Below are 10,859 nucleotides of genomic sequence, written 5' to 3' on the forward strand. Positions count from 1 at the left end.
CCAGGCTCTGAGCCATCAGCCCAGAGCCTGACGCGGGGCTCGAACTCACGGACCGCGAGATCGTGACCTGGCTGAAGTCGGACGCTTAACCGACTGCGCCACCCAGGCGCCCCATGGGGGAGACTTATTTTTAAAGAATTCATCAAAGGAGAGTTTAGTCTTTTTAGTATGTACACAACACTGGAAGACTTCCCAGAAAAAGAAAGAAATATCCATGAGAAGGTCACACTGGGAGTGTGGAATCCGGGCTACCGTGTTCCGTTGTGTGGGCTGTTCACTGCACAAGGGTGCCAGGCTGAGGGAGTGAATGAGGCAGAGGTGGAGGGCTGAAATCCAGCTTGCACTCTGCCCACTAAATTGGGAATACTGGCTCTGCTCTTCATCTACTTGGAGGGGTTAGTTTTTTCTAATTTGCTCAAAGGCACTGTTTGAGCTTGTGGTGGCTTTAACTTTATACTTTTGTGGTTGTTTTCCCTTTTATCTTCTTTCACTGTCACTAGATGAGCAGAATAAGAGAGGAGAAACAGAATGGAGTTCAGAAGGAAGATATACCTGAAAGTGATGAGGGAGATGGGGGTACAGCAGAGGCAGCAAAAAAGAACAACACTTATTAAATGCTGGTCATTTGTCAGGCACTGCCCTAAGTGTTTTAGATGTGCTAACTCATTTGATCTCGTTATATTCCTATACGACCAGGAAAACCACTGGAGTGAAGGAAGCAGGTGGTCACAAGAGGTTAACCCACACAAGGGTCGGTCCCACAGGACAAAAAATCACCTGGAATACTCCTTAGTCCATAGCAAATGTTTGGAATCCGGAATCCCTCTTTTGAGAGTGGGGGGAAAATGGCTCTTAGAGCCAAAAGGGAAATATTTTTTTGCTAAGGAGATAGTCTCAAGTTCTCTGGCTGGACACCCACAAAAGCTACAATAATGGACTTCTCTTTTTGGTCAAGAGCCAACGAATAGTGTGAGAGACAGAAACACAAATGCCCTGGCAGGTTACAAATCTCAGCAGTAGACTTTCATCATTCAGCTCCCCTCCAACCCCAAACTTTCTATAGCGTTCATTTCAGACCAGGTTCTGCACCCACAGGTCCTTCCCTCTTCTCCTAAAAACCTGAAGTTTCCATCAAGTGTTTACTGTTAAACAGTGACCTGAAAGCAGCTATAGCGTCCACGGTTCCCAAACCTCTGAGTTTGAAAATAAATCTTGCTACCAGGTGGTCAGTGATCTTGCCAACTCTGGATTTGGGGGTACAGAGGTCACAGAGAGAGACAAATTAAGCAGAGATAAATACACATGCATATTTGACATGAAACTAACCGCACATGTGTGCCATGACGAACGTCCGTAACTAGCAAGCCTTTAAGGAGTGTGTTTCCGCAGGCAGCAGCTAGGGACAGCAACATCGCCCCTGAACATCTGTCTCCACCATTTTGCCAAAGAGCACTCCTTTTTTTTTTTTTTATCCTTTTTTATAATCTGACCTGTTCCATTCTCTGGCAGAGGGCCCTATGAAGGCAAGCACTGCTTTTTCTGTCCATATTCCAACTTAAGATGGGAAAAGGAAGGAGGGAACAAGAGAAGGAAGGGGGAAGAGACAGACATAGGGAAACGGGTAGAGATGAGGCTGGGGAGACAGAGAGACAGAGAGTGAGAAGGGAGAAAGGAGGAAGGGGGCAGGAGGAACACAGAGAGAAAGAGAGCACACAAGGGACACCGAATCATTTTAATGTGCCTGAGCCCTGAGCAAACCTGATTTGAGAAAAACACAAACAAAAAGAACATACTCCAGAACGATCACCCAGTAGGAACGTGACCCAGAAATCATAACCACAGGATTCCTGAACAGACCAAGCTGGTTATTTACACTCTCTAGACTCCAGGAGCACTTAACAATTGATGAAATATCATTGCTTATAAGTAGTCAGGTTGTGTTTAATATTCAGGAATAAGTGAACACAGGCCTATATATTTCTAGTAAAACATCTTGCTGGCAAGGAAAATGCCTTTTCCATATTCTTGTGGTGTGTGTGTGTGTGTGTGTGTGTGTGTGTGTGTTCTATCCCCTTATTCTAGATCTCCTTCCTTGCCCTTTCTTCTGTTTAGCCAAGGTAGATAACCATTTATCCCCCAGAATTTATTGTCATTTTCCCTTTCCTGCTCCCTCTCTCTCCGAACTAGAACACCCTGAGGTAAAGCTTCATCTCCCTGGCAAAGCACAGTATCGTTTTGCAAACGAACATCAGGAACATGGTGATGAATTTTCTACTTGAGCCTGAGTCCACCTGTCCTTAGTTCCATTTTCAGATTCCTCTCCAAGCTCCTACTGTCCTGCTCCAAATCCTGCGGCTGCAAAGGTCTAATTTCCTTTCGAAATAGCGTGAGCACCATCGGGAAACCATAAGAGGTTTCCTGTCCCAGGGACGCTAGGCTGTAATACGGAGCAGGAAGAGCAGGAAGCGAATGAAGGAAGCTAGGAGGCGTTTTTCTGGTTGTTGCTTCAGATCCTATTATGGAAAATTCCTTTGGAGCATACTGATCGTTATTTGTTGGTCTAAAACAAACATACACATATATGTTTGTTTATATATATAGTCTATATATTATGTAGATGTATATGTATACGTGTGTGTGTGTATATGGTATGTATATGGTTAAGAGCACCTACCATTCATGCATTTATTCAACAAATATGCATGCAACAGCCATATACTGTATTGCCAAGCCCTGAGCTGGTTACTTTTACATAATTTATTGTATTACACCCGCAACCAAATTCCCCTGGGAGGAGGGCAACTTGTGTAGTCTCCTCCCCAGGAAACTGACATTGGCTCTGGAGCCAAAGATGATCTTTTCAGTCTAAGGTTTGCCTCTAACTAGCTGTGTGATTTGGGGAAGATAATGTAACCAGTGAAAGCCTCTGTTTCCTCCTCCATAATGTGAAAATAATTCTTTCTGCTCGTGGAGTTGTTCTGAGGAGGAAATGAGCTGATATCCCCAACCAGATCAATCATGGAAGACACTGAGTTGCCCAGATTTAGGGCACTACACTGCTGACGAATCTTCCGTGGCCGTTGTCTGGGAGCCAGGAGGCCTGACCACACCCTGCGGCAGGGTGAGGTTTCCTGTGAAGGGAATTGAATTTCCCGATGTCAGTCATCCTGAGAAAGCTAAAACAGGGTGAACACTCCCTCCCTCTCAGCAGCTATGTTTGGGGTTTGGGTAGGAGAAAGGCCGGACTGGATAGATTCCAAGGGTCAGAGATCTGGGCTGGATCCCAGGCTGGGGTGAATCGCCCTGGCTGTTTTGGAGGCCAGCCAGAGTGGGGCAGGTAGCCAATCTGATGCCAGCCCCTCAATGGGTCTGGGTTTGTACAATAACGAGAAGGACCCAGGCCCACTCGGAGGCTAAAACGGCATAGAGAAGCGTGGTACCCTCATCCCCCCGGGCAACAGAGGGTAGGATGCTGGGAAACCAACCAGGCTTGCAGCAAGTGAATGCCAAGCCTCCAGGTTCTGGTATGAGCAGGAGACAAGGGCAGCAGCAGCCACGGCCAGCGTCGTGTGGCCACCGGTTTCCGAGGACACAGAGCAGACATCATGGTGTCCACTGGCCTCAGTGAGGTGTATCTGAATTCTAGATCCCCTGGCAAAAGGCTAGAGCCACCAGAACGGACTCGGGATGCAAATAAGCACTCCTGAGAATTCCTGGACATAAACTGGAGGGTAGCTTTAGAGAAAGACTTAATCTGTGTATAATATGGACAGTCAAATCCTCAGAAGTCTTTATATTTGAGGGTATCAATGTGCGTGAATGATTCAAACTCCAAGCTGGGAAGCTGGGTAGACAGTTTGTGTATGTAAAGCACCCATCACAGTAGGTGAATAATCAGCCCAACATCTTTCTTGGCTTTCACCCCCATATAACGGGAAGGAAGAAACTGTGGATGCAGGAGACATTTGACTTGGAACAGATTTGCTCCCAATTTTCGAGTCTGGCCGTATCCTCCTCACATAGGGTGGGGGAGGGGAGATGAGTGGCAGTGTTATTTGGTTCATATGCCAAAAATGAAATCTTTCAGAAGGTTCTGACCACGCTCGAAGGTATCAGAGCCATTGCCTAGGGACGTGAAAACAGTAAACATTTAAGGACGGCTGCTACATTTGAGCGTCAGTCCTACAACGCATTTACTTCCCACCCCCATGGTCGGAGCACGTCCTATTAGCATCCCCATCGTGTCAGCCAGGGTGCGAGCAGGAAATGGATGGTGTGCCCAGATGGTGCCAGAAGAGAGTCTGATGAAGGCACCGCTGATTCAAGTGTGCCGAGCAGGGTTAAGGGAAAACTGGTGAGGAAGCCCCCTAGAGGTAAAGTGGGGAACTGCTGCCACCCTGGGTCAGAAGAGAGGACTCCAGAATCCAGCATGATGTGATGCTACAAGAGAGGGGGACTCTGGAGGAGCTGTGGCCTGGACCAGCACAGCCTGCCAGGAAGGGAATAAGTGCCCTGGCTCTTTTTCTTTACACCCGCCTCTATCCTGCCGAATCCAACTGGATATATTCCAGACGATATATTCCGAAAGGTACGTTTTCCAGGGCACACAGCAGAGTGGCAAAGATGGTATTGGGTCTGGCAGAGCATCAGAAAATAGATGACACGGGATTTTAGAGACTAGGAAATGAAGCTATAGATTAAGTAATTTGCTCAAGGTCAGGAAGAAAGTAAAATTTAAACCCACACAGTACGACTCAAAGTACATGTTCTTAACCACTAACTCATGCTTCCTATAATTCATTTAAAAGATTACTAATTGGGGCGCCTGGGTGGCGCAGTCGGTTAAGCATCCGACTTCAGCCAGGTCACGATCTCGCGGTCCGTGAGTTCGAGCCCCGCGTCGGGCTCTGGGCTGATGGCTCAGAGCCTGGAGCCTGTTTCCGATTCTGTGTCTCCCTCTCTCTCTGCCCCTCCCCTGTTCATGCTCTGTCTCTCTCTGTCCCAAAAATAAATAAATGTTGAAAAAAAAATTTTTTTTTAAAAAATAAAAGATTACTAATTATCCAGCACCTCTTTCTGTCTGCCCCCTACCCAATCATTCTGCTGTTGATGGACTCCACCTTACGCCCACCCAAATTTCCCAGCCTCCTTAGAGCTAGGTATGGCCATGGGACTAAAGCTCAGGCCAAAGGAACATAGGTGAAATGATGTGTGCAGCTTTCAGGCTGTGCCTTCCGTTTCCTTTCTGTCTTCCCGATGGGCCGGAATGTGGATGTGATGGTGGGGCCTGAAGCAGCCACCCTGAACTGCGTGGAAGCAATATTTCAGGATGTTGGAGCACAGAGAAGCCACCATAACAGTACCTGCCTATGTTCTAAGTGAAAAAGAAACTACCTTGTTTCTTATTTAAGTCACTGTCCTTTTAGCTTTTGTTATAGCAGCCAAACCAGTATCCTAAATAATACAAAGACCCGGCACCTACGTGGCCAGGATATGGCTCAGCCATCGTGGCTGAAGCAATATGACTGGCAGAGACTGCTGATGATCCCAGTGTAAGTGTTCTCTCCTTCTTGGAATATTACTAGACTCCACTGCCTAGCCTCCTTCCTTCTAGGTGAGGCTACGGGCCAAGTTCTCACCTTGGGAATACGAAAAGTGAGTATGTTACCTCCACGTGGAGACAAGTCAACATGACTGTAACACAAACAAGAAACACTGCCTTTATCATGTTAAGCCACTGACGTGTGTGTGTTTGTTACAGCAGTTAGCCCATCCTGACTAATTTTATACTGAACAAGCTGCTGTACTCTGACAGACAGAAATACTGTATTATCCAGAGCTGTGAACTCATCTCCTATTTTAGGAAGGAAGGGGGGGAGGCTGGTAAACATTTAAGTTATCATTTTAAAGACGTTACACAAATGTCATCATTTATTCTAATAGAGCCCATACATCCTGCTTGAATGAGGAGAATAAGAATTGCACAAGGAAAACTCCTTCACATGGTATATCAGCCCTCAGCAGCATGGCTCCCAAGAATGGTATTTTCTTTTTTTATACATAATTTTTTTTAATTTACTTATTTTGAGAGAGAGAGAGAGAGAGACAGAGAGAGAGAGAGAATCCCAAGCAGGCCCTGTGCTTTCAGCCCAGAGCCCAATGTGGGCCTCGATCCCATGAACTGTGAGATCATAACCTGAGCCAAAATCAAGAGTCGGTCACTTAACCGACTAAGCTACCCAGGTACCTTCCAAGAAAGCCATCTTCAAGGGCACTCCTTTAGGGACTCAGAGGAAAGTTCGCAGGGTCTGAGCACAGACAGCAACAACTGAGCTCAATGAGGCACGCCAGAGGGTCAAGCAATCCCAAAGGGCAGCACATCAGGAAAAGTGAAGGGAACGTGGGATCTGTCTGCTTTTGGGCGGTGGAAGGGGACTTCCCCCCACTCTTTATAATGTCCGAATTTCCTAAAATAAACAGGTGTTACCTTTATAGCAAAAAATGTTTTTAAAACTTCAATTTTTAAGAAAGGTAGAAAATAAACTGGATAAGCCTAACGGATGAACAAAGGAGAGAGATCTAGGCACAGGTCAAAGGATTCGGTCCCCAAGGCATGGTGATAAGAAGCAGAGGATCCAATCTTAGAGATAGGTATCTGAAAAGACACAGTATCCCAGGGTCCGCCATCACTCACTCGTTCAACAAGCATTTACTGATGCCAGGCTCTGTGCTGGCTGCTAGATTTACAGAGAATGAGGTGGCCGCCATCTGGGCCAGTAACTCACAACCTGGCTACACACTGGAATCACTGGAAATGTGATTTTTAAAAAGCACACTGCCGCCTGGGGCCACATTCTAGAAATTCTGATGTCCTTGGTCAGGGTGAAGGCTTGGTTTCAGGACTTTCGTTTTTATTTTTTTAAGTTCTTAAAATTTATTTTGAGGGGGGGGGAGAGCATGGGCAGGGGAGGGGCAGAGAGAGGGAGAGAGAGAATACCAAGCGGGACCCCTATGCGGGGCTCAAACACACAAACCGTGAGATCACGACCCGAGCAGAAATCAAGAGTTGGACGCTTAACCGTCTGAGTCACCCAGGCACCCCGGTTTCAGGACTTTTAACAGCAACCCTGATTCTGATGTGCAGGGTTGAGAACCACTAGGACGACAGGACACTTAGGCTTAGTGGTGAATGAAGGGTAGGAGCCAGCCAGGAAGAAAAGGAGGAAAGGAGGGAGGGCACGTAGCCACGGGGAACAGGGCTGAATTTAGAGGACTGCCGCATGGCTCAAATACAACTACAAAGTTATAGTGGGTGGGGGTGATGCAGATCATGGAGGTCTTCCCATCCCTAACCAAACATCTATCCTCCAAGTAGTAGGGAGTCAGTAAAAGTTACTAGACAGGGGCAGACATGGTCACATCTGGGTTTAGAGAGCTATCACTTCTGCCTAGGGATGGGATTATAGAAAGGCTATGAAGAGGTGTGGGCTTTGCCTTCTTAGGAAATGAAACCACGGGGGCGCCTGGGTGGCTCAGTCGGTTAAGTGTCCAACTCTGGGTTTCGGCTCAGGTCATGATCTCAAGGTTCATGAGTTTGAGCCCCACATCAGGCTCTGTACTGACAGTGCAGAGCCTGCTTGGGTTTCTCTCTCTCCCTCTCTCTCTCTGCCCCTCCCCTGCTCATTCTCTCTCTCTCTCTCTCAAAATAAATAAACTTTTAAAAAATCCTAAAAAAGAAAGAAAGAAAGAAAGAAAGAAAGAAAGAAAGAAAGAAAGGAAAAAGAAAATGGCACCACCACAGAGAGAGGGCTTATTTCTGGATTCTCCATCACAGGCAGCCTTCAATACAGCGTTCATCTAGAGATAAGACTCTTTTTTCTACTGTCTTTTCAAAACCTCCCTTTTTTGTAACTTAATTTCATTACACGATCTTGCTGCAACACTGAGGATAAAATGCTAAGGGCCAGTGCAGTGCACTTGGAGACTCAGATGAAAGTTTGGAGGTGAAACAGACTACCAATCGTGCCACAAGAAAGCAATGGGACTGTCACCAAAGATCTCAGATGGAAAACCATTCCATGTGCTACTGCAGGGACAAATCACTAAATAACTCAATTGACTGGATCAGCATCCCTGACCATCTGTTTTTGGAGACTGGGTAAGTTGCAGAGAAATTTCTAGAAATAAAAATGGTATCGGTTAATAGGTGGGACAATTGACAAGAGCCATTCCATCCTTCACGCACAGGAAATAAGTACCTTTCAAATGAATAATAGTAACAGCGAGCACTCCCTGAAGACCTGAGCATACAACGCATGGTACTAGGGCTTTCCATACACCATCTACGACATCCATGCAAGGTCTCCAGTTGGGCCAAGGAGATAACCAAGGCTCCGAGCGGTTCAGCCACCTTCCCAAAGTCACAAGTAAATGCAATGATAGAATTCAAACGAAGTTTTTATGACTTCCCTCTACCTCTTCTTCAGGTCCCTCATCTGCTGGCCAGGGGTTGAATCTGTGCTCATCTGTGTTCCAGAAAGAATGGCTTCTTGACAAGCTCATCAACTGCCGTAAGAGGCATTTTTCCCACTGTGTGTCTAAGAAAAGCACCAAAAACTATCATGACTCTTTCCAAGGGAGAAATGCCAGCTTTGTCTTTGATCTGAGCAGCAAGGAAGCAACGCAGTCCCATCCAGTGAGCTGCTCTGACAGGGAGAGAATAACCCTTTGGAGACACCATGCACGCAAACAGCATGGCCCATGAATATCAATAATAAACACCCATAGCTGTGTACTTCCTTTGGCTCAAGGCTCCTCGCAGCATCTCAGGATACTGGAGCTGGATGACACCTTAGGGGTCACCTGCCACAACCCCAGCTTTCCAAAGATGAGAAAACAGGCTAGTTAACATATTTATCAAGAACCCTGGTCTCAGGCTCTCAGACTTGTGTTTTCTATTCTCAGTCACCCTGCAATCTCAGAGCCCAGGAGGAAACCCCATGGCTCCGATATCTCCTCATGAGAAATTGCGCTTTTCCCCCAGGGAAGCTGAAGAGAAATAAGGTTGCTTCCTTATCCTCTACCGCTAATTTGAAGGGCTCCCCCTACGTATCAGTGCCTCATCACTGAGGGCAGTCCAGTCTGTTGCTGCCGGAAGTAGATATGGAGACGAAAGAGGGTCAAACACCTGGGCCCTTTCTGGTGCCTAAATCATTCCGTGACTGCAAACAATTTAGTAGGTATACAGGCGGTTTCTCAGAGCAAGGAATGCTCAGCCCATATAGAATGCTTATGCTGATCTATAATTTAAGAGAACCAAATAGCTTCTGTCACACTGTGGAGTGCCAGGGCTGGTGTCATTAATACACAATTACACACGAGCAGAGCCCTTCACCACATATCCGCCCTCTTAATAAATCACTTCATGCAAACCTGTGGTGTAGATGTCATTTTCATTCCATAAAAGGATTCACTATAGTGAGCCTTTAAAAGCTAGTTTTGTTTATGCATTTAATCTGCGATTCCATTTACAGAGATAATGATGGCCTCGCAACTTGTCAGACACACACCTTCTGAATAAAACAAGGCACTCTCCCCTGTCTCGGAATGCCATCCTCCATGCAGACCTATTTTGGGTGCATGAGAGTCATCGCTGAGGTGGAGTTTTATTTCAGGTGGAGGGGGATTTGGTAAGGACCAAAAGAAAGAAAAGGGAACCCATCGCTGAGCCACCAAAGTGAGACTGGGTGGCAGGAATATTGAGAGGGATCCTGACAATGCAAATTTCCTTCTCTCCGCACAAGGAAGTCTGTCTGTGACAGGAGGGTCGCAATTCACCCACCACAAGTCTACACTTACAGGTTCAGGCACAGGAGGACGAAATGCCCCCAGTTCCCAGACACCTACAGGGAGGGACATAGCTCCCAGGTGGTGACTAGACAGCCCTTGGGGGCGCTCAACTCAATTCAGTAATGGACTACTCTCACGAGGTCCTAATCGGGCAAGGTCCTTTGGTTGGGCAGAGACAGCCACCAATGTGTCCTTCCAGGTAGGATGACCCAGCTGCTTCCAGAGGCCCCAGGTCGGGAAGTTTGCTGAGCCTCGCTCCTCGCCACCGCCCCCCCCCCCCATGCCACATCTGACACTTCCCCTGTCACCCCCAAGCACCCCTGGGGGTGCCTCCTGACCCTATCCCTCCTCCCCTCCAGCTGATTCAGTCCTGGCACCCCCAGACTCTCCGTTCTTGAGCGGAATTCTGAGAAGAGGCAAAGGGCTAGACTTACCTAACTCCTCCGGGCTGTAGGGCTCGGGAGAGGCTTCCACAAACTCACTGTCTGGAGTAAGAGGAAAAAAAAAAAAACAAACAGAAAACAAAAACAGAATCGCAATCACTCAGGGCAAATCGATCAAGCATCTGCTACCGCGCAGGTCCCCTAGAAAAGCGCGGGTTTCTCTCTCGCAGAGATCGGAGTCCGTAAACCAGGGGGCCAGGCGGGGTTCGGGACACCGGATCCAAAGGGGTTAAGAAATTGCCAAAGAAACTTGCCGGGCCCATTCGCACCGGGGACCGCGCGCCTCCCAGGCTCGGGCAGGTGCGCGCCAACTTTCCGCGGGTGCGACCCCGCGGATCCCCGGGCCCGGCGCGCCGGGCCGCGACCTCATCCTGTCGCCCTCAGCCCGCGAGGCGCATTGCTGCGTCCACCGGGCTCGCGTCGACGCCCCGGCGCCGAGAAGCCCCAAAGTTTCGCGGCGGGTACCGGAGGCCCGCGGGCGCGCGGCGGTGGCGGCGGCGAGCTCCCCGCGCCCACCAGGCCGGGCGCCCCGCGCGCATCCCCGCCGCCCGTTGCTAGGCGACCGTG

The 10,859-nt window shown here is 48.1% G+C and overlaps 1 protein-coding gene across 3 annotated transcripts in view; it reads right to left on the reverse strand.

The window, feature by feature from the left end:
* AMOTL1 (angiomotin like 1) overlaps positions 1–10,859 on the reverse strand; it is a 130,785-nt gene that overhangs the window by 110,951 nt on the left and 8,975 nt on the right. The window contains exon 2 of one of the 3 annotated variants that reach the window (XM_047878359.1): positions 10,284–10,334. The exons of 1 other annotated variant lie outside the window; for it this stretch is intronic. The gene's annotated coding sequence lies outside the window, so the exon portion shown is untranslated. Of the gene's footprint in view, positions 1–10,283; positions 10,818–10,859 lie in introns of those variants that run through there. One more of the 3 variants, XM_047878358.1, reaches the window with a different exon arrangement.

This window comes from Prionailurus viverrinus, chromosome D1 (genome assembly GCF_022837055.1).
Source record: "Prionailurus viverrinus isolate Anna chromosome D1, UM_Priviv_1.0, whole genome shotgun sequence".
Classification (NCBI taxonomy): domain Eukaryota; kingdom Metazoa; phylum Chordata; class Mammalia; order Carnivora; family Felidae; genus Prionailurus; species Prionailurus viverrinus.